The sequence below is a fragment of the Ornithorhynchus anatinus genome, chromosome 4, assembly GCF_004115215.2.
Source record: "Ornithorhynchus anatinus isolate Pmale09 chromosome 4, mOrnAna1.pri.v4, whole genome shotgun sequence".
NCBI classification, from domain to species: Eukaryota; Metazoa; Chordata; class Mammalia; order Monotremata; family Ornithorhynchidae; genus Ornithorhynchus; species Ornithorhynchus anatinus.
Genome location: NC_041731.1, coordinates 98,037,973 through 98,062,845, shown reverse-complemented (window position 1 = coordinate 98,062,845; position 24,873 = coordinate 98,037,973). Strand labels below are relative to the sequence as shown.

General features: G+C 45.1%; 1 long non-coding RNA gene across 2 annotated transcripts; it reads left to right on the top strand.

Moving 5' to 3' along the window:
* The first annotated feature begins 1,304 nt into the window (after positions 1-1,304).
* LOC114811034 lies at positions 1,305-7,089 on the top strand. 2 transcript variants are annotated; one of them, XR_003758709.2, is made up of 3 exons: positions 1,305-1,380; positions 3,602-3,646; positions 6,830-7,089. It is a non-coding gene; the product is annotated as an uncharacterized LOC114811034 (long non-coding RNA). The 2 variants fall into 2 exon arrangements; XR_003758710.2 differs by lacking the exon at positions 1,305-1,380 and adding an exon at positions 1,445-1,586.
* The last annotated feature ends 17,784 nt before the right edge of the window (positions 7,090-24,873 follow it).

The window sequence follows — 24,873 nt, the reverse complement described above, 5'->3', positions numbered from 1 at the left end:
CTTTGTCCCAGCACGATCTGATTACTTAAAAAAAAGTACAGATGGAAGTCATTTGAAGAACTTACGAATTCTGGTCTTTGATCTGCCCGGAAAAAATGAGATCAGCCAAACTCTTATATTTTAAGTTCCTCCACTAGATTGTAAATTCCTTGAGGACACAGGCCCCATGTACCGACCCTGTTGTACTCTCCCAAGTGCTTAGCTCAGTGCTCTGCACATAGTAAGTATTCCATAAATGCCATCAATGGACTGTCAGTCATTTGTAAAATACTGAAGAGTCTCTGGGAAATATTCCTTCCACTGACATAAAAAGTTCAAGATGAGCCTCAGAGTAGCAGTAAAGCATAATGGATAGAGTATGGGCCTGGGAGTCAGGCTCTGCCACTTGTCTGTGGGGCCTTGGGCAAGTCACTTCACTTCTCTGGACTTCAGTTATCTCATCTGCAAAATGGGGATTGAGATGGTGAGCCCCAGGTGGGACAGTGGCTGCATCCAATCCAATTTGCTTGTATCCACCTCAGCGCATAGTACAGTGGCTGGTACATAGTAAGTGCTTAAAAAATACCACAGTTATTAACAGTGACAGTGAGTCCTGATGTTACTTGTCAATAATCGCTAACTCTTTTTTTTAAAGCCAGATAGAATGCATTCCAAAAGGAACAGTCAACTGTTTGTCACAGGTGGATTATCATTTGATTTCAACCTCTCTGCTTTTACACCAGCGAGCTTAGTCAATTATTATATCTTTTGATTCCTCCCAGAAAACCATTTAAATTTCTTCACTATTTCAACAGGCAGGTAGTGATTAGAATATATTGTCAAATCTCAGGATTTTTTTTTTTTTGTCACACAGCTCACCTGCCAACTTGTTCTTGTTAATTCAGCTTTTCCAGCTCGCCTGTTTCTACACATAGTTGCAGGAAGACGGGAATGACAGAGACCGAAGAGGAAATAGCAGCAGTAGCTGAAACAAGATGAAAATGAATGATATTTTCAAATTCTAAGCAGGGCTGCAGAGGCTAATAATTACATTAAAAAGGCCCTCTGGAGGGAGGTGCAAATAGGCTAGTCTAAACAAGTGCCACTATTTTAATGGGGGCTGTTCAAGACGGTGTCATTACCTGACTACACTGTCACCTTTCACCTCCAGCCGTTGTGATCTGTTAGATCTCACTAACAGGGAGAGTGAGGGACTTGTTTGCAGGGGATTTGTTGTCTCACGCTCAGAGGCAGCTGAGAGACTTGCCAAATGACAGGAAGACGCTTATATTCACAAGGTGTGATTGCCTAAGTGTTTGCCTGTGTCTAATTAGTTTGCCTTTGCTGGTTGGTAGCTCCACAGCCAGAAACAGATTGACTCTGCGGGCTTTAAGCAAAGAGGTTTGATTGGTGTTGTTATCATTTGTTTATTTAACCCTCCCACTAACCATGAACGTTTCCCCAAGTATAGCCTTTTCTACTGCCTTTTAAAAAGACAGTTTTTAAGAGCCTTTCCTCGCATTTAATATGGCAGGTCCTTTAGCAGATGTTAATGGTGGGCTTGATCATAACTGAGCCTTTGTCTAAAGGCAGGGCTCATCTTGCCGGTAAGAGTTTACTTTAAGGTTGCATCTTTAGAGCAAGCAAGGAGGTGAGAATATTAATTTGTGAGAAATGTTGCCTTTTTAAAATCAATAGCAGTAGAAAGAATAGAGGGCACTACTATTTTGGATGCCTTCTTGCCTTGAGTGGCGGTCAAAGGCGGAGGATTTGGATTGAATAGTTAATTAGCTGTAGATTTCTATGTAGTGTCAATCCATAAGTAATATTTATTAAGTGCTGTAATAATAATAATGTTGGTATTTGTTAAGCACTTACTATGTACCAAGCACTGTTCTAAGCGCTGGGGTAGATACAAGGTAATCAGGTTGTCCCACATAGGGCTCACAGTCTTCGTCCCCACTATACAGATGAAGTAACTGAGGCACAGAGAAGTGAAGTGACTTGCCCAAGGTCACACAGCTGACCAGCGGCAGAGCTGGGATTAGAACCCTTGACCTCTGACTCCCAAGCCTGTGCTCTTTCCACTAAGCCACGCTGCTTCTCTACTAAGCACTGGGGAGAGTACAACACATCAGAATCAGCAGACATGTTCCCTGTCCATAATGAGCTTACAGTCTAGAGGAGGAGACAGACAATATGAACAATTATACTATATAATTGAAAGATATGAACATAAATGCTGTGGGGTTGGGGGTAGGGACTGTTCCCCCGATTAGACCGTAAGCCCATCAAACGGCAGGGACTGTCTCTATCTGCTGCCGACTTGTTCATTCCAAGCGCTTAGTACAGAGGTCTGCACATAGTAAGAGCTCAATAAATACTATTGAATGAAATACTATTGAATGAAATATCAAATGTTCAAGGTGACAGATCCATAGATGACGCAGAAGGGAGAACCAGCGAGGGAAATGAGGGCTTAATCAGGGAAGGGATTTTGGAGAAGAGGTGACCTTAATAATGCTTTGAAGGTGGAGAGAGTGGTGGTCTTGTTTATGTGGAGGGGGAGGGAATTCCAGGCTAGAGGGAAGATGTGGGATAAGAGTTAGTGGTGAGATAGACAAGATTGGGGCACAGTGAGTAAGTTGGCCTTAGAGGAGCGTAGTTTGCAGGCTGGGCTGTAGTGAGAGATCAGCGAGGTGAGTTAGGATGAGGCAAGCCGATTGAGTGCTTTAAATACAATGGTAAGGAGTTTCCGCTTGATGTAGAGGTGGACAGGCAGCTAATCGAGGTTCTTGAGGAGTAGAGAGACATGGACTCAACCTTTTTGTTGATAAATGGCCCGTGCAAGAGAGTGAAGTACAGACTGGAGTGGGAAGAGTCAGGAGGCGGGGACATCAGAGAGGATGCAGATGCAATACTTAAGGGGGGAGAGAATAAGTGCTTGGATCTGCATGGGAACAATTTGGATGGAGAGAAAAGGACAGATTTTAGAAATGTCACAAAGGTGGAACCTATAAGATCTAGTGACAGATTGAATATGTGGGTGGAATGAGAGAGGAATCAAAGACAATGCCAAGGTTATGGGCTTGTGAGATAGGGAGAATAGTGGTATTGTCTATAGGGTTTGGGTGGGAAGATAAGCAATTCAGTTTGGACACGTTTAATTTGAGGTGTTGGTGGGATATCCAGGTAGAGAGGTCCTGAAGGCAGGACATTTGTATTCTGCAAAACCCTTAGTACAGTGCTCTGTAATAATGTTGGTATTTGTTAAGCGCTTACTATGTGCCGAGCACTGTTCTAAGCGCTGGGGTAGACACAGGGGAAGCAGGTTGTCCCACGTGGGGCTCACAGTCTTAATCCCCATTTTACAGATGAGGGAACTGAGGCACAGAGAAGTTAAGTGACTTGCCCACAGTCACACAGCTGACAGGTGGCAGAGCTGGGATTCGAACTCATGAGCCCTGACTCCAAAGCCCGTGCTCTTTCCACTGCGCCATGCTGCTTCTCTAACAACATGCTCAATAAATAGCATTGATTGATAACGACAAATGCAGATTTTCATTCTCCCACTGCCTTCCACTACTAGCGGTTAATCTTTTTTTTTTTTATCATCCTTTAGTGACTCCACATTTTGGTTTCTGAAGGGAAGACTGCAGGATAAAAGGTACCAGCATTTCTGAACTGGTGTGGTGGCCTGCTTGGTCCATCTGGAGAAATTCTGCCCCTGTTATAGTAAAGTATGCTTGGAAGTACTATGAGATGATCATTCCTCTTAATTACTGAACTGAATGCTTAGGAATCTATTACCTAATGTCCATTTTGGCCCCATCATCAATGAATAGATCCACACCCATATTTATCCTTGCCCCTCTTGAACCTAGCGATATTTGCTGCTTTCCTAACCTTCTGTGGCAATGGCTTCCATATGCTTAACTCCTGCTGTATGAAGAAGTTCTGTCTTTGACTTTGATTCCGTCTCTTTTTAGTTTGCCCTAGCAGGGTGGAATTGGGGCAACAGAAATTTCACATCAATTCTGCTCACACTCATGATTTTGTAGATTTCCTCGTACCCTTTGTAGTTTGTTCTTCTTGTTACACTTAACCTGATTCAGATCCCTGCCCCATATTAACGAGTAGTAATAGTTTTCTCCCGTGGATGTTTGGACAATTTGGTTTTCCCTCCAACACCCTCTGAGGGAAAGTTTGGTGAAGTCCTTCAATCGCAGTTTCTGTTTGGGACTTTTTCACTGTCTTGCTCCATGACTGTGAGCCAGCTATTTTAGTCAGCTATTTTAGCCAGCTATTTTCCATCTTTAGCCAAGTTTTCTGGCCACAAGACTAACTGCCCTTCTGCAGAAAAGTATCTCCAAGGCAGATGCTTTTTAATGGTGCAGATGTTTCAGCTTGTTTTCAGTGCAATGAGTGGGGGATTTGCATTTACTCTCCTCATTCATGCAGGCCAGCTGAACTGTGTTAATATGATGTCCTAAGAACTACCTTTCCTCTGCCCAAAAAGAATTTGTCCTCTGTCTTGGCTCCTGATTGGTCTGTCAGTCTGATGGATTAATACTGCTATTAATTTTTCTTTATGCACTGTTATTTCTGATCCCCAATATGCTGTTTTCTTATCTATTCTTATTTATCATTTTCCTGTGGGCTCCCATTGTAACTTTTGATAGGGCCTACACAGACATCCCCCAAAATAGCCAGGTAGCATCAAAGCACTCAGGACAGTTCTCCGTACACAGTAGCCCTCAATAAATATGATTGATCAAATATGCAAGAGGACTTAGTGACAACTGGGGGTCTGATTGCATGGCAGCCATCCTCTATCAGATCATCCTTCACTCATTTGAAGGGATTAATTTGCAACACTGTTACTCAATAGTATTTATTGAGCGCTTACTATGTGCAGAGCACTGTACTATGAGTTATGAGCCATAGTTTTTTATTCGATCAATCTTATTTACTGATCGCTTATGGTGTGCAAAGCACTGTGCTAAGCACTTGGGAGAGTACAATAGAATAATAGACACATTCCCTGCTCACAACGAACTCACAATCTTTACTCGTTCTCTGTCCTGCTGAGGGAAGCGTTTGGAGCCAGAGCCTTCCTGCCAATAGGATCTGACACAGAGAGAATGTTTCTGAAAAATTCCAAATCAGTATCCTTCCTCTCGCCCAAGCTCACCGGCCCTGCTACTGGAGTGGTTTGAATTTGGGGAGATATTGCTTCCCCTTGTCTGCAGCCACCTGGTTTGTTGGGGCGCAGGGAGGTGGAGGGGGACAGAGAGAAGGTGTTGGGGGGCTGGGAGAGACAGAAGCTGGGCTCATCAGTGCTGGGGGATTTATTTGTACTTCTTTTTAAATGAAAAAAGGCCCACGACTGCCACCTCCCCCGTGCTAGGCATATCCACAGACCCTAAGTTCATCATGGGCAGGGAACACGTCCGCTAATTCTGTTGTATTGTACTCTCCCAAGCGCTCAGTCCAGTGTTCTGCACATAGAAAACACTCTATAAATACCACTGATTGGTGATTTTTCATTTAGGGCAGCAGTAAACGGCAGCTCTCCGGCTCCCTCCTCTCCCGCAACCCGGAGAAGGACAGTGGTGGTCATACGGACCGGAGCATTATCCCTCAGCAGCAGGCTGGGAGACCTTTATCCCCATACCCCAGGACTGTGGTGGTGCATATTGGGGTGCCCTCTGCCATGGGGGTCAGCTCCGGGTCCACTCATTGATTCAGTTGTATTTATTGTGTGCTTATTGTGTGCAGAACATTGTACTAAGCCCTTGGGAGAGTACACTATAACAATAAACAGGCACATTCCCGCACACAGTGAGGTTCACCCACACAAGCTTTGGTTTCAGAGGAAATCCCACAATCACCCCGAGTTCCTTCCTTCCCAGCTTCACGGAAGGGCATTCATTCAATCTTGTTTATTGAGTGCTTAATGTGTGCAGAGCACTGTACTAAGTCCTTGGGAGAGTAAACTATAACGATGAACAGACATATTCCCTGCCCACAAAGAGTTTCATCCACATACATACACTTGGGTTTCAGAGGAAATCTCATAATCACCCTGGGTTCCTTCTTTCCCAGCTTCATGGCAAATCATTCGATCATATTTATTGAGAGCTTACTTAACTTCTCACTCTAGGCTACAAGGCTCTCCATCCCCTCGCCCCCTCCTACCTCTCCTCCCTTCTCTCTTTCTACCGCCCAAACCGCAGGCTCTGCTCCTCTGCCGCCCACCTCCTCACCGTCTCGCCTATCCCGCCGTGGACCCCTGGGCCACGTCCTCCCACTGTCCTGGAATGTCCTCTCTCCTCACCTCCGCCAAACTCATTCTCTTCCCCTCTTCAAAGCCCTACTGAGAGCTCACCTCCTCCAAGAGGCCTTCCCAGACTGAGCTTCCCCTTTGCCCTCTGCTGCCCCTCTACCCTCCCCTTCACCTCCCCTCAGCTAAGCCCCCTTTGCCCCCCTTTCCCTCTGCTCCTCCCCCTCTCCCTTCCCCTCCCCTCAGCACTGCGCTCGTCCGCTCATTTGTATATATTTTTATTACCCTATTTATTTTGTTGTATTTCTGAGATGTACATCCCCTTGATTCTATTTATGGCTATTGTTTTTATCTCTCTCCCCCGATTAGACTGTAAGCCCATCAATAGGCAGGGACTGTCTCTATCTGTTGCCGATTTGTACATTCCAAGCGCTTAGTACAGTGCTCTGCACACAGTAAGTGCTCAATAAATGCTATTGAATGAATGAATGAACTTGCTGTTTGCAGGGCACTGTACTAAGTGTCTAACCCCAATCTCCCTCTTCCCCCCTCTTCCTCCTCCAGCTCACCAGATCCGGCGACCTTATAATTCAAACCGAGAGAAAGATTGTCCCGAAAGCATTTGAAAACTCCGTCTGCTCTATCATCTTGGAGGATTTTGCCCGAATAATGTGCCACGATGAAAAATGCACCGCCCCGTCGTGGATCCTTAAGTTGCTGGTATTGCACATCCCATAGCTCTTGCATAGGCCGACTCCTATCTCGGCTTCACTAATTTGCCGTGTCAAATGAGTGTGATGAAATAAATTGTAATTACACTGAAAGATCACTTAGAGCTTTAATGCTGCCTCATCCGCATACTGATCTGGAGTGCCCCTTAAAGGTTGCAAAGCCAAATTTCTCATAATATGTTTACTGTTTTTCCGGGGGTGGGCGATGACAGTAACTTTCAGAAACTGAAAACTAGGATTTGGCTTTTTTAAACTGAAGGGCTTTTCATTTTCCCAGTGGCCACTTTGCATTTCTGGTTGATTTATTGTAATTTTGTGGGGAAATGCAATTAGTGCCTGGGTATAAGATGCTAAGTAAAGAAAGGTGATTTTATTCTGCTCCTTGTTGGTGATGGAATTTTAAAAATGTGATCAGTTTAGGGGAACTGGAAGAAAATCAAGCTAATTAACACAGAAATTGGTCGAGAGGTCTTTTGTGAATTAGGGAAGAGATGCATGAAATGCGCTTCTGGAAAAAAAACTAGTAATACTTTATCAGATCTGAGAAGTAGTGTGGCCTAGTGGAGCGAGTACGGGCCTGGGAGTTAGAGGACCTGGATTCTAATCCCGGCTCTTCCACAACCCTGACCTTGGATCCAAGCTCTGCCGCTTGTCAGCTGTGTGACTGTGGGCAAGGCACTTAACTTCTCTGTGGCTCAGTTACCTCATCTGTAAAATGGGGTTTAACTGTGAGCCTCACGTGGAACAACCTGATTACCCTGTATCTATCCCAGTACTTAGAACAGTGCTCTGCACAGAGTAAGTGCTTAACAAATACCAACATTATTATAATCACTTAACAACTCTGTACTTCAGTTCCCTCATCTGCAAAATGGGTATTCAATATCTGTTCTCTCTTTTTAATTAATGAGCCTTTTGTGGGATGTGATTATCTTGTATCTACTATAGCACTTAGTACAGTACATAGCAAGTGCTTAACAAGTACTGCAATTATCTGAGTTGGTCTGAATTTTTTCTGTCTTTGGGCATTTTTTTCTAATGCCTGATCCAAAAGAGACCTCTATAGAGTTGTATCTGGCAAATGTTTGTGTATTTAAACATTCGGCTTCAGACTTACATTGTTCTAAACATTGTACATGTAAATTTATTCAGGGAAAAGAGCACTATCATGATGCATTCATTTGAATATGCAATCCTGGTTCTGTCTTCCATTTTTTTCTTTGACACTTCTCCTTTCAAAGCCATCTTTTGTCTTTCAGGTGCAAGGGTTTCGGGACTTTTCCCAGGACAAATTAAGCTCTGGTTCATTCAAAAAGAGAGGCAGCCTGGCCTGATGGATAGAGAATGGGCCTGGGAGTCCAAAGGAACTGGATTCTAATCTTGGCTCTGTTACTTATCTGTTGTGTGACCTCGGGCACATCACTAAACTTCTCTGTGCTTCAGTACCTCATCTGCAAAATAGGGATTAAGACTGTGAGTCCTATATGCGTCAGGGCCTCTATTCATTGTTATTAGCTTGCATCTACCGTAGTGTTTAGTACAGTGCCTGGCACGTAGTATTCATTCATTCATTCAGTCAGTCGTATTTATTGAGCGCTTACTGTGTGCAGAGCACCGTATTAAGCACTTAAGTGTTTAATGAATACCGTAAAAAAAAAAAAATGGACAAACTCAATGAGTCCAAAGTTGGAATTCTGAAGTAGGTTGTGTTTTTTGGAGTACAGGGTTCTTGGAAAGAGTAACAAAAGCTCTGCAACTTTTCATTCGTCTATCCCAAATCCTGGTGCCAGTGAGGGCTTAATAGAGGATTTCACTTGCAGGCGCAGAATATAAAGTAATGAGAACATATCTGGAGCTCTCAATGGGCCCTGTTCAGGTGCACGGTAAGGTCCAATGACCCCTTAATCCACTCGGGGGCTTATAGTTGCTCAGAAGAAGCTGCAGTAGGGTCACAGCTAGTAGCCGTGTTCAGCAGCTACGGGGCTCCCGGTAATAACGGTGGTATTTACTAAGTGCTCATATGTGCCAAGCCCTGAGGGAGATGCAAGGCAAACAGAACAGACCTAGTCTCTTTTCCCCACAGGACTCAGAGTCTAAGAGGGAGAAGAGATATTTCCTCCCCATTTTGCCGAAGGAGAATTTGAGGCATAGAAAATGATTTGATCAAGGTCACCTAGCAGGGCAGTGGTGGAACTGGGATAAGAAACTGGATCTCTGGACCCTCAAACCAGAGCTCTCTCCACTAGGCCACGTGGCTGTCTCCCACCATGTTAAAGAAGCTACGTTGCCTAGTGGATAGAGCACAGGCCTGGGAGTCAGAATGACCTGGGTTCTAATCCTGCATTTGCCACTTGTCTGCTCTGTGCCCTTGAGGAAGTCACTTCACTTGTCTATGCCTCAGTTACCTCGCCTGTAAAACAGAGATTAAGTTCGTGAACTTAAAATGGGGATCAAGATTGTGAACCCCACGTGGGACAGGGACTGTGTCCGCCCTGATTACCTTGTACCTACCTCAGCACTTAGAACAGTGCTTGTCATACAGTAAGCACTTAACAAATACCACAATTATTATTATTATTAATAACACTAAATGGATACATTCCCTGCCCACAATGAGCTTACAGTCTAGAGGGGGAGACAGACATTAATATGTTTTGCACATAGTCAGTGCTCAGTAAATATGATGGAATGAAGATAAATATATTACAGATAGACAGACAATATAAATAAATTAAAGATATTATTATTATATTATGCTGTTCCCTGCTCTTAGGACTGCCACAGGAAGATAGGAGGCTGGACCACTCAGAGAGTGCTAGGAGAAGGAAGGGAAGGAGACACAACAGGTTAGAGAGAGGGCCTATCATCCCACCTTGTACTCTGAACAGAGTGTAATAATAATTATAAAAATAATTACAGTATTTGTTAAGCACTTATTATGTACCAGGCACCGAACTAAGTGGGGACCAGGGGACAGGGCATATTCAAGCAAATTGGGTTGGACACAGTCCCTGTTCCACACAGGGCTCCCCGTCTTAATCCCCATTTTACAGATGAGGGAACTGAGTCTCAGAGAGGTGAAGTGAATTGCCTAAAGTCCCACAGCAGACAAATGATGGAGTCGGGATTAGAACCCACGACCTTCTGACCCCCTGGCCCGTGTTCTAACCACAACGCCATGCTTCCCGGACCTGGGTGGGTTTGCCCCGACCCTTCCTGGTGGGAGCCGAAAGCCCGGCAAATAAAACGTTAGGGAATGCTCAGCTACAGACACACGCTGGGCTCGGGCTCGTTGCCCCGGTGGATTTACAGCGCGGTGAGACGCGTCCTATTTTCGGCAGCAACGGAAACGACAAGGTGTGCAGGCACTGAAAAGGGAACCCATTACAGCACTTGTCCTTCAGTGTATCCTCTTGCCTTATTTACATATTTCCCTTAAAAGGTACATCTTCAGAGTTCACTTCCTAAAAGCGCGCATACTAATTTTTCTACAGATCTATTATGTATGAATCAGTAGGGCCTATTCTCCTCGTGGGGTGCGGAGATTTACGTGTGTAACCCCCATTAGTGTTAATGGCAGATTTATGCACAAATTCTGAACTCGCCGAGAATAAAGCGCCGGGCGCTGCTGACTACACCGAGGGACACGGCTTGCATGTGGAGCGACCATCTCGGGGCAACGGAGGTGGGAGAGCTGGGTGTTGAGATTTGAATTTCTACTTTTCAAACTTAAATAGTGCATTCAAAAGAAAGTAAACCCACACAAAGGATGCATTCGCCTGAACGCCTCTGGCCGGCTTTATAACGTCGGTTCCGTTTCCTCGCCTTCTCCCCCGGCTCAGGATTGGAAAGGGTTCTGGAAGGAACAACTAAGGATGAATGACAGAAGCATTTCAGGGTTGATGGCGGAGACGTCGGTGAAAGGCTCATGAACAGCCACGGCAGGCCTTTTCCATCCTGAAGATCTTTCAAAAAAGCGGGACAATTTCGTAGTAACTTTGGTTTTTTGCTGCGTTCCTCTCCGTTTGCGTTCCTCTCCACCTCTGATTAATGGCGATGTTGGATATCTGCCACACAGGGAGATGGTGGAGAGCATGCCGGGACTACACCGAACAGCCCCAGGAGGTGCTCTATAATAATAATAATAATAATGTTGGTATTTGTTAAGCGCTTACTATGTGCAGAGCACTGTTCTAAGCGCTGGGGTAGATACAGGGGAATCAGGTTGTCCCACGTGAGGCTCACAGTTAATCCCCATTTTACAGATGAGGTAACTGAGGCACAGAGAAGTGAAGCGACTTACCCTCAGTCACACAGCTGACGAGTGGCAGAGCCGGGAGTCGAACCCATGACCTCTGACTCCGAAGTCCAGGCTCTTTCCACTGAGCCATGCTGCTTCCCTAATAATAATAATCAATAATAATAATAACGGTGGTATTTTTTAAGCACTTACTATGTGACAGGCACTGTACTAAGTGCTAGGGTACCTACGAGGTGATCGGGTTGGACTCATTCCTCGTCCCATATGGGCTTTATGGTATCTTAATCCCCATTTTACAGATGAGATAACTGAGGCACAGAGAAGGGAAGTGACTCGCAGAGAAGGTCACACGGCAGACAAGTGGCGGAGCCGGGATTGGAACCCAGGTCCTTCTGACTCCCAGGCCCGGGTTCTAGCTAGTAGACTACACTGCTTCCATGCAAAGGCTGTTGATGATGATCGGGTCCTCCTGCCATTATTGGTTGTTGCTGCTCCTGGGATGGTCTGACTTTTGGCCAGGACTCCAGCCAGGGAGGGAGAGGGTTGGGGTTAGCCTCCTGGACCCAGTAAACATCTGCCTCACCCTCCCTGTGGGACAAAAGCCACTGGGGAGAATTTGGGCCCGTTCCAGTTACTGCCGAAAAAGCCCATCTTTTATTTAATATTTGTCAAATTCATTCATTCAATCATATTTATTAAGCGCTAACTGTGTGCAAAGCACTGTACTAAGCATTTGGGAGAGTACGATAGAACAACAAACAGACACATTCCCTGCCCACGACGAGCACCCAGTCTAGAAGAATTGTGGCATTTTTAAAGTGCTTACTATGTGCTAGGTGCTATACTAAGCACTGGGGTGGATACAAACAAATTGGGTTGGATGCAGTCCCTGTCCTACATGGGGCTCACGGTCTTAATCCCCATGTGACAGATGAGGTAACTGAGGCACAGAGAAGTTAGGAGATACACACCAGGCCACACAGCAGACAAGTGGCAGATCCAGGATTCGAATCCATGACCTTCTGACTCCCTGGCCCATGCTGCTCCCATTAAATCCTTACCGCTCGCCAATCCCATTCCAGGACCAAGGCTTTGTGAACATATGCACTGTCTGTTCCAAGAAGGTCATCCAACTCTGATGGGAGGGAGAGGAAAACCCCTCAGAGCAATAACAAAGGAGATCTCACCCTTATGCCCGCGGGCCACTTCTGACCCATAGCGACTCCATGGACACATCTCTCCCAGAACGACCCACCTCCATCTGCGATCGTTCTGGAAGTGGATCCATAGGGTTTTCTTGGTAAAAATATGGAAGTGGTTTACCATTGCCTCCTTCTGCGCAGCCATCTCGAGTCTCCATCTTCAACTGTCTCCTCCAAGAGGCCTTCCCGGACTGAGCTCCCCTTTTCCCTCTGCTCCCTCTACCCCCCCTTCACCTCTCTTCGCCTAAACCCTCTTCTCCCCCCTTTCCCTCTGCTCCTCCCCCTCTCCCTCAGCACTGTACCCCTCCGCTCAACTGTATCTATCTTCATTACCCTATTTATTCTGTCAATGAGATGTACATCACCTTGATTCTATTTATTAGCTATTGTTTTAATGAGATGTTCTTCCCCTCGACTCTATTTATTGCCATCGATCTTGTCCGTCCGTCTCCCCCGATTAGACCGTGAGCCCGTCAGAGGGCAGGGACCGTCTCTATCTGTTACCGATCTGTCCATTCCAAGCGCTCAGTACAGCGCTCTGCACATAGTAAGCGCTCAATAAATACTACTGAATGAACTGTCTCCTATGCCGCTGCTGACCAGCACAGGTGACCTTTGACGTGTAGCTGATTGCCTGCCACCCTCTAGCCACTGCCCAAGTTAAGAATGGAATGGGTAGGCCTCTGCTTGACTCTCCCTACCGTAGCCGAGACTGGTAAAGTACTGAAAACTTTCCAGTTGCTACCTGAGAGCTTTGGGGGGTCATGAATAAGCTTGCTGTGGGCAGGGAATAATGAAATGTCTTTTTAAAATGGCCAAATCTGCATATTAAACAGGTCCAAAGCACAACTACATCTCCAAAGGGATGGAGTTGTTGTACTATTTGAGATCTGGATGAGAGTCGTCGTATAAGCACGTGAATCGGCCATGCGACTGCATCTCCCGAGATGCCCCCCGCCCTTGCCCGGCACCCAACGTGTTCAAGAATCCTTCTGGGCAATAGCAGCGTGGCTCAGTGGAAAGAGCCCGGGCTTGGGAGTCAGAGGTCATGGGTTCGAATCCCGGCTCCGCCACTTGTCTGCTGTGTGACTATGGGCAAGTCACTTAACTTCTCTGTTAAAATGGGGATTAACTGTGAGCCTCACGTGGGACAACCTGATTACCCTGTATCTCCCCCAGCACTTAGAACAGTGCTCGGCACGTAGTAAGCGCTTAACAAGTACCAACATAAAAATTTCAGTGGCTGTGCCTGGTTGCCCTTTTCCCGTAGCCTGCAGACCTGGCTTCTGGGCAGCTGGAAGAAGTGGGAGGGAGTTGTTGATCCGAGACAATGGCAAACCACTACAAGAAGTCAGAGTCCGTGTCAAAAATTGTAATGAGACAGAAGAAGTATGGCCCCGTGAAAAGACCGTGCACCTGGGAGTCAGAGGATAGGGGCTCTAATCCTATCTCTGCCACTTGACTGCTGTGTGACCTTGGGCAAGTCACTTCACTGTTCTCCGCCTCAGTTACCTCATCTGTAAAACAGGGATGAAGACTGGGAGATCTATGTGGGACAAGGACTGTGACCAACCCGATTTGCTTGTATCCACCCCAGCACTGAGTACAGTGTCTGGCACATAGTAAGTGCTTAACAAAAGCCAATCAATCAATCAATCAAATGAGTGGTTTTTTTAGGCCAGTCACTGAGCTTTCATTGAATAACCAGGCAACGCCTCACACCGCCACCCAGCAGGTCGACCCAGATCACTTCTGCCTCCTGCCTTTTAATCTTCATTTCGCCACTCCTTGAATGACAGAGCATTTCCCTCCCATTGCTTGTCCCCATTCCCTCCCTCATCGTATTACATGTGTGATTGCTGAACCATTGCATGTCCATGCATGGCCATGTTGGTGCCTCATCTTATTATAATAATAACAGTAATTGTGGTATTTGTTTATAATAATAATAATTATGGTATTTGTTAAGCGCTTACTATGTGCAAAGCACTGTTCTAAGCCCTGGGGTTGATGCAAGGTAATCAGGTTGTCCCACATGAGGCTCACAGTCTTAATCCCCATTTTACAGATGAAGTAATTGAGGCACAGAGAAGTTAAGTGACTTGCCCAAGTTAAACACTTACTATGTGCCAGGCACTACTAAATGCTGGAGTAGATACAAGATAATCGGGTTGGACACAGTTCCTGTCCTACAAAGGGCTCACAGTCATAATCCCCACTGTACAGATAAGGAAAATGAGGTATAGAGAACTTCATTCATTTAATCGTATTTATTGAACACTTACTGTCTGCAGAGCACTGTACTAAGCATTAAGGGGAGTACAATATAACAATAAACAGACACATTCTCTGCCCACAGTGAGCTTACACTCTAGAGAGGGAGAACGGAAGTGACTCGCTCAAGGTCACACGGCAGATAAATGGCAGAACCGGGGTTAGAACCCAGGTCCTCAGACTCGCAGGCCACGCCGTGCATGAGTTCTCCCAAAAGCTCGGTCAGCACAAGGGTCATTTGTAATGGTCTACACTCGGAGGTTCCCCTGATCTTATTATCCACCAGTTGTCCTTCTTAGTCCTCCTCTCTGGCTGTGCCTCTTTATTTTGGCTAGTTGCAGCTTCTTATTTTGCTTATTTTTTCAAAGGAATTCACTCTCTGGATTGGCTCCCTGTTTCTCGCTCCATCCTGTCAAAGCCTCAGTCCCTCCCCAGTAGAGGGGAGAGGTGTTTTGCCATTCAGGTTGATGTCCTGGCATTAGGATCCCTGGTAGGTGAGTTGCAAGTGGTCAAGGGCTCCACCAATCATGATCTTCCCTGCAAGGCACAGGCCTCTTCAATAATAATGATAATAGTAATAATAATAATAATGATGGTATTTGTTAAGCACTTACTATGTGCCAGACATTAAGTGCTGGGGTGGATACAAGCAAATCAGGATAGACACAGTCCCTGTCTCGTGTGGAGCTCATGGTCTCAATCCCCATCGTTCAGATGAGGTAACTGAGGCCCAGAGAAGTGAAGTGAGCAGCAGCATGGCTCAGTGGAAAGAGCACGGGCTTTGGAGTCAGAGGTCATGGGTTCGAATCCCGGCTCGGCCACTTGTCAGCTGTGTGGCTTTGGGCAAGCCACTTAACTTCTCGGTGCCTCAGTTACCTCATCTGTAAAATGGGCATTAAGACTGTGAGCCCCAAGTGGGACAACCTGATTCCCCTGTGTCTACCCCAGCGCTTAGAACAGTGCTCGGCACAAAGTAAGTGCTTAACAAATATCAACTTGCCCAAGGTCACACAGCAGATAAGTGGCAGAGCCAGAATTAGAACCCATGACCTTCTGACTCCCAAGCCTCTGCTCTATCCATTACACCATCAGGGGACGTCAGAAGTTTGCTTCTGGTTTGCCCCTGGCAGAGTTAGGCCTGAATCACATTTTTGAATCAATCAGTCATATTTATTGAGTGCTTACTGTGTGCAGAGCACTGTACTAAGCACTTGAGAGAGTAACAGCGTTGTACACATATTCCCTGCCTACAGTGAGCTTACAGTCTAGAGGACAGAAAGTGATTTTCAAGTGATTGCCTGAGAAGATCTGGCCAGAAAGTCATTCCTTCTTATTTCTTCTCTAATTGGATAATAATTGGAATTGCGATTTACATTCCGGGTTTGCGCACCTTGCCAGAGAAAGGACTTTTGACTAGCAGCGCCCAACACGTACCTTTACTAGAGGCTGCTTAACTTGTACCTCTCAGAATGAGTCTTGTAGTGATGTCTTTTAAATAGCTGCGGGAGGAATCGATTCTCAGTTTTTATTTCACAAGTCATATTTTACCACAGAATTCTCAGAGTAAGAATGAATACTAATATTTCGCATTTACACTCACGTTAATCTGACCTTGCAGAGGAAGAAAAAAATATCAGTGGCTCACAAAAAGTTTTCCAGCCCCACACAATTTCACCTATCTCTTCTAGCCACACCCTCTCCAGCCCTTCCAAGGTTTCTTAAATAATTAGGTTCATTCATTCATTCATTCAGTTGTATTTATTAAGCGCTTACTGTGTGCAGAGCACTGTACTAAGCGCTTGGGAAAGTACAATACAATAATTAACAGACACATTCCCTGCCCACAGCAAACTAGGTTGAGAGAAATGCACTGTAGGCCTGCCTCAAAACACATTCACATGGAAAGACCAATTCCCACCAAAATTTATCATATTAGTATCATGCCCATTTTGTTTTCATTTATTCCCTTTGTAATAATAATAATGATGGTATTTGTTAAGCGTTTCCTGTGTGCCAAGCACTGTTCTAAGCATTGGAATAGAGAACAGGTTAGTAAGGATTTCAAACTGCTGGCCCAGTTCTGCCTATTTTAGCCAATGACTCTTTTAGCTTTTCAGATATAATTTTGCTATTGTTCTTGTCTGTCCATCTGGATTAGACTGTAAGCCTGTCAAAGGGCAGGGACTGTCTCTATCTGTTACCGATTTGTACATTCCAATCGCTTAGTACAGTGCTCTGCACATAGTAAGCGCTCAATAAATACTATGGAATGAATGAATGAATGAATATAAGGTTATCAGATTGATTTACAGATTTTATGGGGTGTTTTTTTTGTCTTCTGAGCTCACGTGGATTTCATCAGTACTTCACTTTTTATAAATAATAGTAATGATATTTCATAAATACTTACTATCTACTAAGTAGATAGATATAAGATAATTACTGGGACATAGTCTTTGTCCTCCATGGATCTCACCATTGAAGAGGTAGGGGGAGCAGGCATTTATTCCCAATTTCAGATGAGAAACCTTAGGCTCAAGGTCACACAGCAAGGCTGTGGCAGTCCTGGGATTAAAACCTAGGTCTCGTGACTCTCAGTTCAGTGCTCTTTCTACTAGGCCATACTGCTTCGGTGTTGGGGAATATTTTAAACTCTGTCAAAATTGTTATTATTCTTTTCTAGTAGTAGCCTCAGGAAAGAGCCATTAAGAGTGTAAAGTTCTCCCCCAAGAAACACTAGGGAATTTCTTGTGGTTTGTTAGAAGGCACCACATTTATTGATTTGGGGCCTCCTTTCTTAGAAGGATGAATTTAATACGAGTGTCATCTAATTGGGAGAGACCGGGGGAAATGCGGATGAGCGGAGATCTGGATAGAATCACACTGGCACTTGAAGTAAGCTCTAAGAAAATATGAGCTTGAAGTATCTTCCTCAGAAGCAGATGGAATTTCTTTCATTCAATCATTAGATCATATTTACTGAGTGCTTACTGTGTGCAAAGCACTCTACTAAGCGCTTGGGAGAGCATAATCTAACAATAAATAGGCATATTCTCTGCCCACAACTAGCTTACAGTCTTGGCAACCTTTCCTCTCGCTTTAATTCAGTCTCCCTTTCCCACTCCCTCTCCACAGGCAATTGCTCTGGATGTGATGCTTTAGTGGTTCTATCAGTGGTATTTATTGAGCACTTACTGCACGCAGAGCACTGTACTAAGCACTTCATAGAGTACAATAGAGTTGGTAGAGACGATCTCTGCCCGCGAAGAGCTTACAGTCTAGTGGATGGGTGGTGAAATGGAGAATGGAGCTGAGGCTTGAAACCCAATTGCTAATAGCAGCAGACAGTATACAATTACCCCATCAGATTTGGAAAGTATTCCCCATTCTTCTCTTTATTGTTTTAATCAATGAATGCTTGGTAGATGATGATGATGATGATGACGATGACTCAGTTTACTCAAAGACATTCCAAACAACAGATAACCACGGTAGCGTTAGGATTTCATTTGAAGATATAGCCTGGACCCAAAATAAGAAACTTTTTGGGAAGTAATGTGGCCTCGTGGTTAGAGAAGCAGCACGGCCTAGTGACAAGAGCGTGGGCTTGGGAGTCAGAGGATGTGGGTTCTGATCCAGGCTCTGCCACTTGGGTAAGTCACTTCACTTCTCTGGGCCTCAGTTACCTCATCTGTAAAATGGGGATTAAGACTGTGAGCCCCACGGGAGACAACCTGATTACCTCGTATCTATCTCACTGCTTAGAACAGTGCTTGGCACACAGTAAGTGCTCAACAAATACCCTCATCATCATTATTATTATTACGGATATGCTCCGAAGTGTCAAGGCTAAGTAGGAAGCCAAATCTTTGGGAACAGGGCCCTGGGAGAGGGGAATGCAATGACTTTCATGGCAGCATGACCTAGTGGATAGAGCACAGGCCTGGGAGTCAGAAAGACTTGGGTTCTAAACCTGCTCCACCACTCATCTGCTGGATGACCTTAGGCAAGTCACTTAGCTTCCCTGTGCCTTAGTTATTTCAATACCCATTCACCCTCCTATCTAGACAGCTCCGTCTGGGACAGGGACTGTGTTCAACCCTATTAACTTGTATCTACCCCAGGGCTTAGTACGGTGCCTGGCACATAAGAATGATATTGGTATTTGTTAAGCGCTTACTATGTGCCGAGCACTGTTCTAAGTGCTGGGCTAGATACAGGGTAAGCAGGTTGTCCCACGTGAGGCTCACAGTCTTAATCCCCATTTTACAGATGAGGGACCTGAGGGACGGAGAAGTAAAGTGACTTGCCCACAGTCACCCAGCTGACAAGTAGCAGAGCCTGGATTTGAACCCATGACCTCTGACTCCCAAGCCCGGGCTCTTTCCACTGAGCCACGCTGCACTTATCAAATACTACTTTAAAAAAAAAATTGGAGGTGTGACAAGGATCACCTTGAAACGGCAGTCTGATTGGATTTAAATGGAATTTTGCATGACATCGATCAGTAGTATTTATTGAGTGATTACTCTGTGGCCAGTAGAGTACTAAGCATTTGGGAAAGCATATTAGAGTTAGTACATAAGATCCCTGCCTTCAAGGAGCTTACAGTCTAGCACAGGAGTTAGAGACTAAAATAAATTATAAGTAGGAGGAAGCAATAGATTGTAAATCTATGCAGTCGGGTTGGGGTGGAGATGATGCAGAAGTGCTGGAGTGGCAGTTGGGAGGAGTAGGGTGTGGAAATGAGAGAGGCGACGTGATTTCAGAACGGGTTTGAAGATGGGAAGAGCAGAGATCTGCCAGATGTAAAGTGTGAAGGAGTGCGCAGGAGGGAGGAAGGATGCGAACAAGAGGCCAATGTCAAGAGCAGCGTGGCTCAGTGGAAAAGAGCCCGGGCTTCCGAGTCAGAGGTCATGAGTTCGACTCCCGACTCTGCCACTTGTCAGCTGTGTGACTGTGGGCGAGTCACTTCACTTCTCTGTGCCTCAGTGACCTCATCTGTAAAATGGGGATTAACTGTGAGCCTCACGTGGGCCAACCTGATTACCCTGTATCTACCCCAGCGCTTACAACAGTGCTCTGCACAGAGTAAGCGCTTAACCAATACCAACATTATTAAGAGAGACAAGAACGAGGCTCGGGGAGGAGCTTGAGGGGAACAAAGCATGAGAGCTAGATTGCAGTGGTAGAGGAATGAGGATAAGTAGCGGTGAGTGAACTGATTCCGAGGACCAGGTGCTACTGGTTCACTATGTTTTTCTGTGTGAACACGCACTGCGACACGATAAATTCATAAAGAACACTGCTTGCGCACGCAGCACACCAAAAAGCTATCACATGGAAGTCTGCGTGCACAAGAAAACATGATGACATCTTAAGGAACAGGACTCAGGATGGCCAAACGTCTGAAGCCAACCTCGTCCCAGAGTGGAATTTTTGGCCTGAATCAATTGGGTCGTCTACATGGAATATTCATTCATTCAATCGTATTTATTGAGCACTTACTGTGTGCAGAGCACTGTTCTAAGCGTTTGCACTGTAGCTGGATAATTGTTCAGTCCTTCACTTTACTTGACTTGTGAATCCAGGCACTGCCAGGAGAAATTTACACCATCTGTAACCTGAGCAAGTTAATGAGTTTATTGATTCATATTCTTCTGTATAAAAGAGTGGTCTCTTTTATTCATTCAATAGTATTTATTGAGCGCTTACTATGTGCAGAGCACTGTACTAAGCGCTTGGAATGGACAAATCGGTAACAGATAGCGACAGTCCCTGCCCTTTGACGGGCTTACAGTCTAATCGGGGGATGGGGTTTCCCCATAAAAATTCATCAGAACAGAGAGAGCATCAGTCAATCAACTAGTCTTATTTATTGAGCACCTACTTTATGCAGAACAATGTCCTAAGGACTTGGGAGATCACGATAAAATTAGCTACACTCTCTGGTTTTAAGTAGCTTACATTCTAGTGGGGGAGACAAACATGGAAATGACTTACAAATAGGAGGAATAATAATAAAAATTAAAATGGTATTTGTTAAGCGCTTACAGTGTGTGAGGCACTGTTCTAAATACTGGGGTGGATACAAACAAATTGAGTTGGAGACTACCACTGTCCCACATGGGGTTCACAGTCTTAGTCCTCATTTTCCAGATGAGGTAACTGAGGCACGGTAAAGTGACTTCCCCATGGTTACACAGCATACAAGTGGAAGAGGTGGGATTCGAACCCAGGTCCTTCCGACTCCCAGGTCCATTCTCTATCCATTAGGCCACACTGCAAAGTGGCTATATAGATAAGTGCTTAATTAATAATGATAATGGTATTTGTTAAGCGCTTACTATGTGTCAAGCACTGTTCTAAGCACTGGGGTAGATACAAGCCAATCAGGTTGGACACAGTCCACATCCCACATGGGGCTCACAGTCTTAATTCCCATTTTCCAGATGAGGTAAATGAGGCCCAGAGAAGTTAAGTGACTCGTCCAAGGTCACGTAGCAGACAAGTGGCAGAGCTTGTGAACATCTTAGGGCAGTTTTTGAGAGAAAAAACACTGCTCTAAAGGAAGTTATGCTTGGGTGAGAATAATGCTACTGTAATAATAATGATGGTATTTGTTAAGCACTTACTATGTGCCAAGCACCGTTCTAAGTGCTGGAGTAGATACAAGCTAATCAGGTTGTCCCTCGTGGGGCTCACACTCTTCATCGCCATTTTACAGATGAGGAAACTGAGACACAGAGAAGTTAAGTCACTTGCCCAGAATCACACAACTGAGTGTAAAAAAAACCCTCTGACTCCCAAGCCCGGGCTCTTTCCACTAAGCTATGCTGCTTCTCAAATAATAATAATAATGGTGTTTGTTAAGCGCTTACTATCTACCAACCACTGCTCTAAGCACTGGAGTAGATACAAGGCAATCAGGTTGTTCCACCTGGGGCTCACAGTCTTCAATCCCTTTTTACACGGGAGGGAACTGAGGCCCAGAGAAGTGAAGCGGCCGGCCCAGGGTCACACAGCAGACATGTGGCAGAGGTGGGATTAGAACCCACGACCTCTGACTCCTAAACCCGGGCTCCTTCCACTAGGCCACGCCGCTTCTACCCTTTGTCAATAATGCCGTTTGTCAATAATTCACGTTTTGGAGAGAGAGGAAGGGGGCTGCAGGAGGGATAAGGGAGGGGTAGGAAAAGAAGAGGAAAAAAAAAATCCATGGCAACTCCACCTCAGAACTCTGTCGAGGATGTTTACTAGATCACGTTTCCTTGGTTTCAGTCCTATTATACTATATATGCAAATAGCTGGAGGAGAGATGTGCATTCCCCTTGGTTTAATTCCATCTCTGCTCAGCCTGGGTGTGGATGCTACGATTCCATACATCACATTGGGTGCATAATGAGGAGTGAAAAACGAATTGGTGAATTGATAATAGGGATGTAGCACACGTGAGTCTACGATCTAAGTTCCAGAGTATAAGAAGAGGAGGCTAATGACAAGAAGGCTGGATGGGGTTGAAATTAAATGATGTCTCCAACTGCGTACTTCAGTAGACTTTCGATCGGGAGATTTTTCATAGCTCTTAAAGTGTCCATTTGGTTTTGCTCCTTTGCTCTGCCTGGCCGTAGGCTGAATCTCTCTTGTCCAGAGGCTCTGAGAGGCGACACTCTAAATGATGTGGAACAAGTTTTTCTTTCCCTTGGGGAAGGGGACGAGACCCTGCAGAGCAAAGAAGGGAAGCTCAGGACATCTCTTCTGCAGATTATACTGGGTTGCGAACGAAGGAGAATGGTTGCTTGTTTTATTGTGGTATTGTGTAAATTCTTACTCTGTGCTAAATGCAACACTAAATGCTAAGTGCTGGGATTTACTCAGGGAATCCCGGCTCCACCACTTGTCAGCTATGTGACTGTGGGCAAGTCACTTAACTTCTCTGGGTTACCTCATCTGTAAAATGGGGATGAAGACTGTGAGCCTCACGTGGGACAACTTGATTACCCTGTATCTACCCCAATGCTTAGAACAGTGCTCTGCATATAGTAAGCGCTTAACTAATACCAACATTATTATTATCATTACAGTCAATCATATTTATCGAGCACTTGCTGTGTGCAGAGCACTGTACTAAGTGCTTGGGAGAGTACGATATAACAGAGTTTGTAGAAATGTTCCCTGCCCACAAGTAGTTCATAGTTTAGACAGTGAGAAAGACGGTAAAATAAATTCCAGCTATGTACAAATACTGTGGGGCGCATAAAGAACACAAATCCAAAAACTAGGATGAGGCAGAAGGAAGAAGGAATAAGGGAAATGAAGGCTTAGTCAGAAAGGGCCTTTTGAAGGTGATGTGATTTTAATAATAATAATACTTTTTAAGAGCTTGGTATGTGCCAAGCGCTAAGTGTTGGCGTAGATACAAGTTAATCGGGTTGGACACAGTCCCTGTCTCACCTGGGACTTACAGTTTTGATCCCCATTTTACAGATGAGGTAAATGAGGCCCAGAGAAGTGAAGTGACTTGCCCAAGGTCACACAGCAGACAAGATGTGGGATTAGAACCAATGACCTTTTGACTCCCAGGTCTGTGCTCTATCCACTACACCATGCTGTTGGCAAGGAGGTACAGTGAGTAGGTTGACAGAGGAACTAAGTGTATGGACTGGATTTTAGTAGGAAATAAGTGAGATAACATAGGAGGGGGCAAGGTTAAGTAAATAGTAAGCAATAGTATGCACTTAAATGCTACTATTATTATTATCATTATCATTTTTAAGCACTTTATGTGTGCAGAGCTCTGTATTAGGTGCTTGGGAGGATGCAATGTAACAGATTTGGTAGACACATTCTTTTTTTTTCATTCCTTCCTTCTAAGCATCTTTTCCCCTTCCTTCCCCCACCCCCCATGCATATGCATGCTCTCTCTCACCCTCTCCCTCCTTCACCCTCCCTTACTTCCTCTCACCTTTACTTCCATCCTCTCCTTTTTCTATTCCCCATCTTTCCCAGACCAGTCTTGTATTTTGTTGCGGCGCTTAGATGCACATAAGCTGTTGAGGAGCTGGAGTCACCACATCGAAAGGTGCACAAACATGCCTATTAGATATTCCAGTCTCTTCCCAGTTCGTGGTGTGCCTGAAAGCATGTAATGAAAGGGAAGTATCCTTGCATGGGACGGATATGCTATGGTTTCTGGGCACCTGGGAAGTGGTGATGGGGCTCTCCAGAGACTAGGCAGGGGCAGATCTGGGCAGACCTTCGTTGGGGTGAATTGAGGCATTTGAGCCTTCTACTCAAATGGTACGACAGCTTGGCTTGGAAAGAGAGTGCCTGGCAGTTGCAGGCTGAGGTGGAAGTAGAAACTAGTGGGGAGAGGCGTTTTAGCTCTTTAAACCCCCCTCCCTAGTATCCCCAATTTGGGTCCGAGTTGGAGGTGATGATTTTCCACTGGCAAGTTGTCCCAGCCCTAAAGTTCTTCTCTGTCTCCCCCTCTAGACTGTAAGCTCATTGTGGGCAGAGAATGTGTCTGGTATATTGTCATATCGTACTATCCCAAGTGCTTAATACGGTGTTCTGCACACAGTAAGCACTCAATAAATACCACTGACTGACTGGAAGACCACAGAGAGTGTCTCTCTGGGGTCTAGAAGGAAGCCTGCCCTATTAACATGCTCCCTTCACAGCTATCTGCGTAGACTGTGAGCCTGTTATTGGGCAGGGATTGTCTCTATCTGTTGCTGAATTGTACATCCCAAGCACTTAGTACAGTGCTCTGCACATAATAAGCGCTCAATAAATACTATTGAATGAATGAATAACAATATCACTCTGTTGGCACCACCCAGATAGAAATAATAATAATAATAATAGCAATAATAATATCTGTGGTGTTTGTGAAGCATTCATTATGTGCCATGCACTGTATTAAGGGTTGGGGGAGAGACAAAGTAATCATGTCAGACACGGTTCCTGTTCCACGTGATGTTCACAGCCTAGAGAGAAGGGAGAAAGGTATTTAATAACGATGGTGTTCGTTAAGTGCTTATCACGTGCCTGGCACTGTACTAAATGCATTGCCCAGATTAAGAAGATGGGACACACAGAAATTAAATGATCTGTGGCAAGTGGGAGATATCTGAG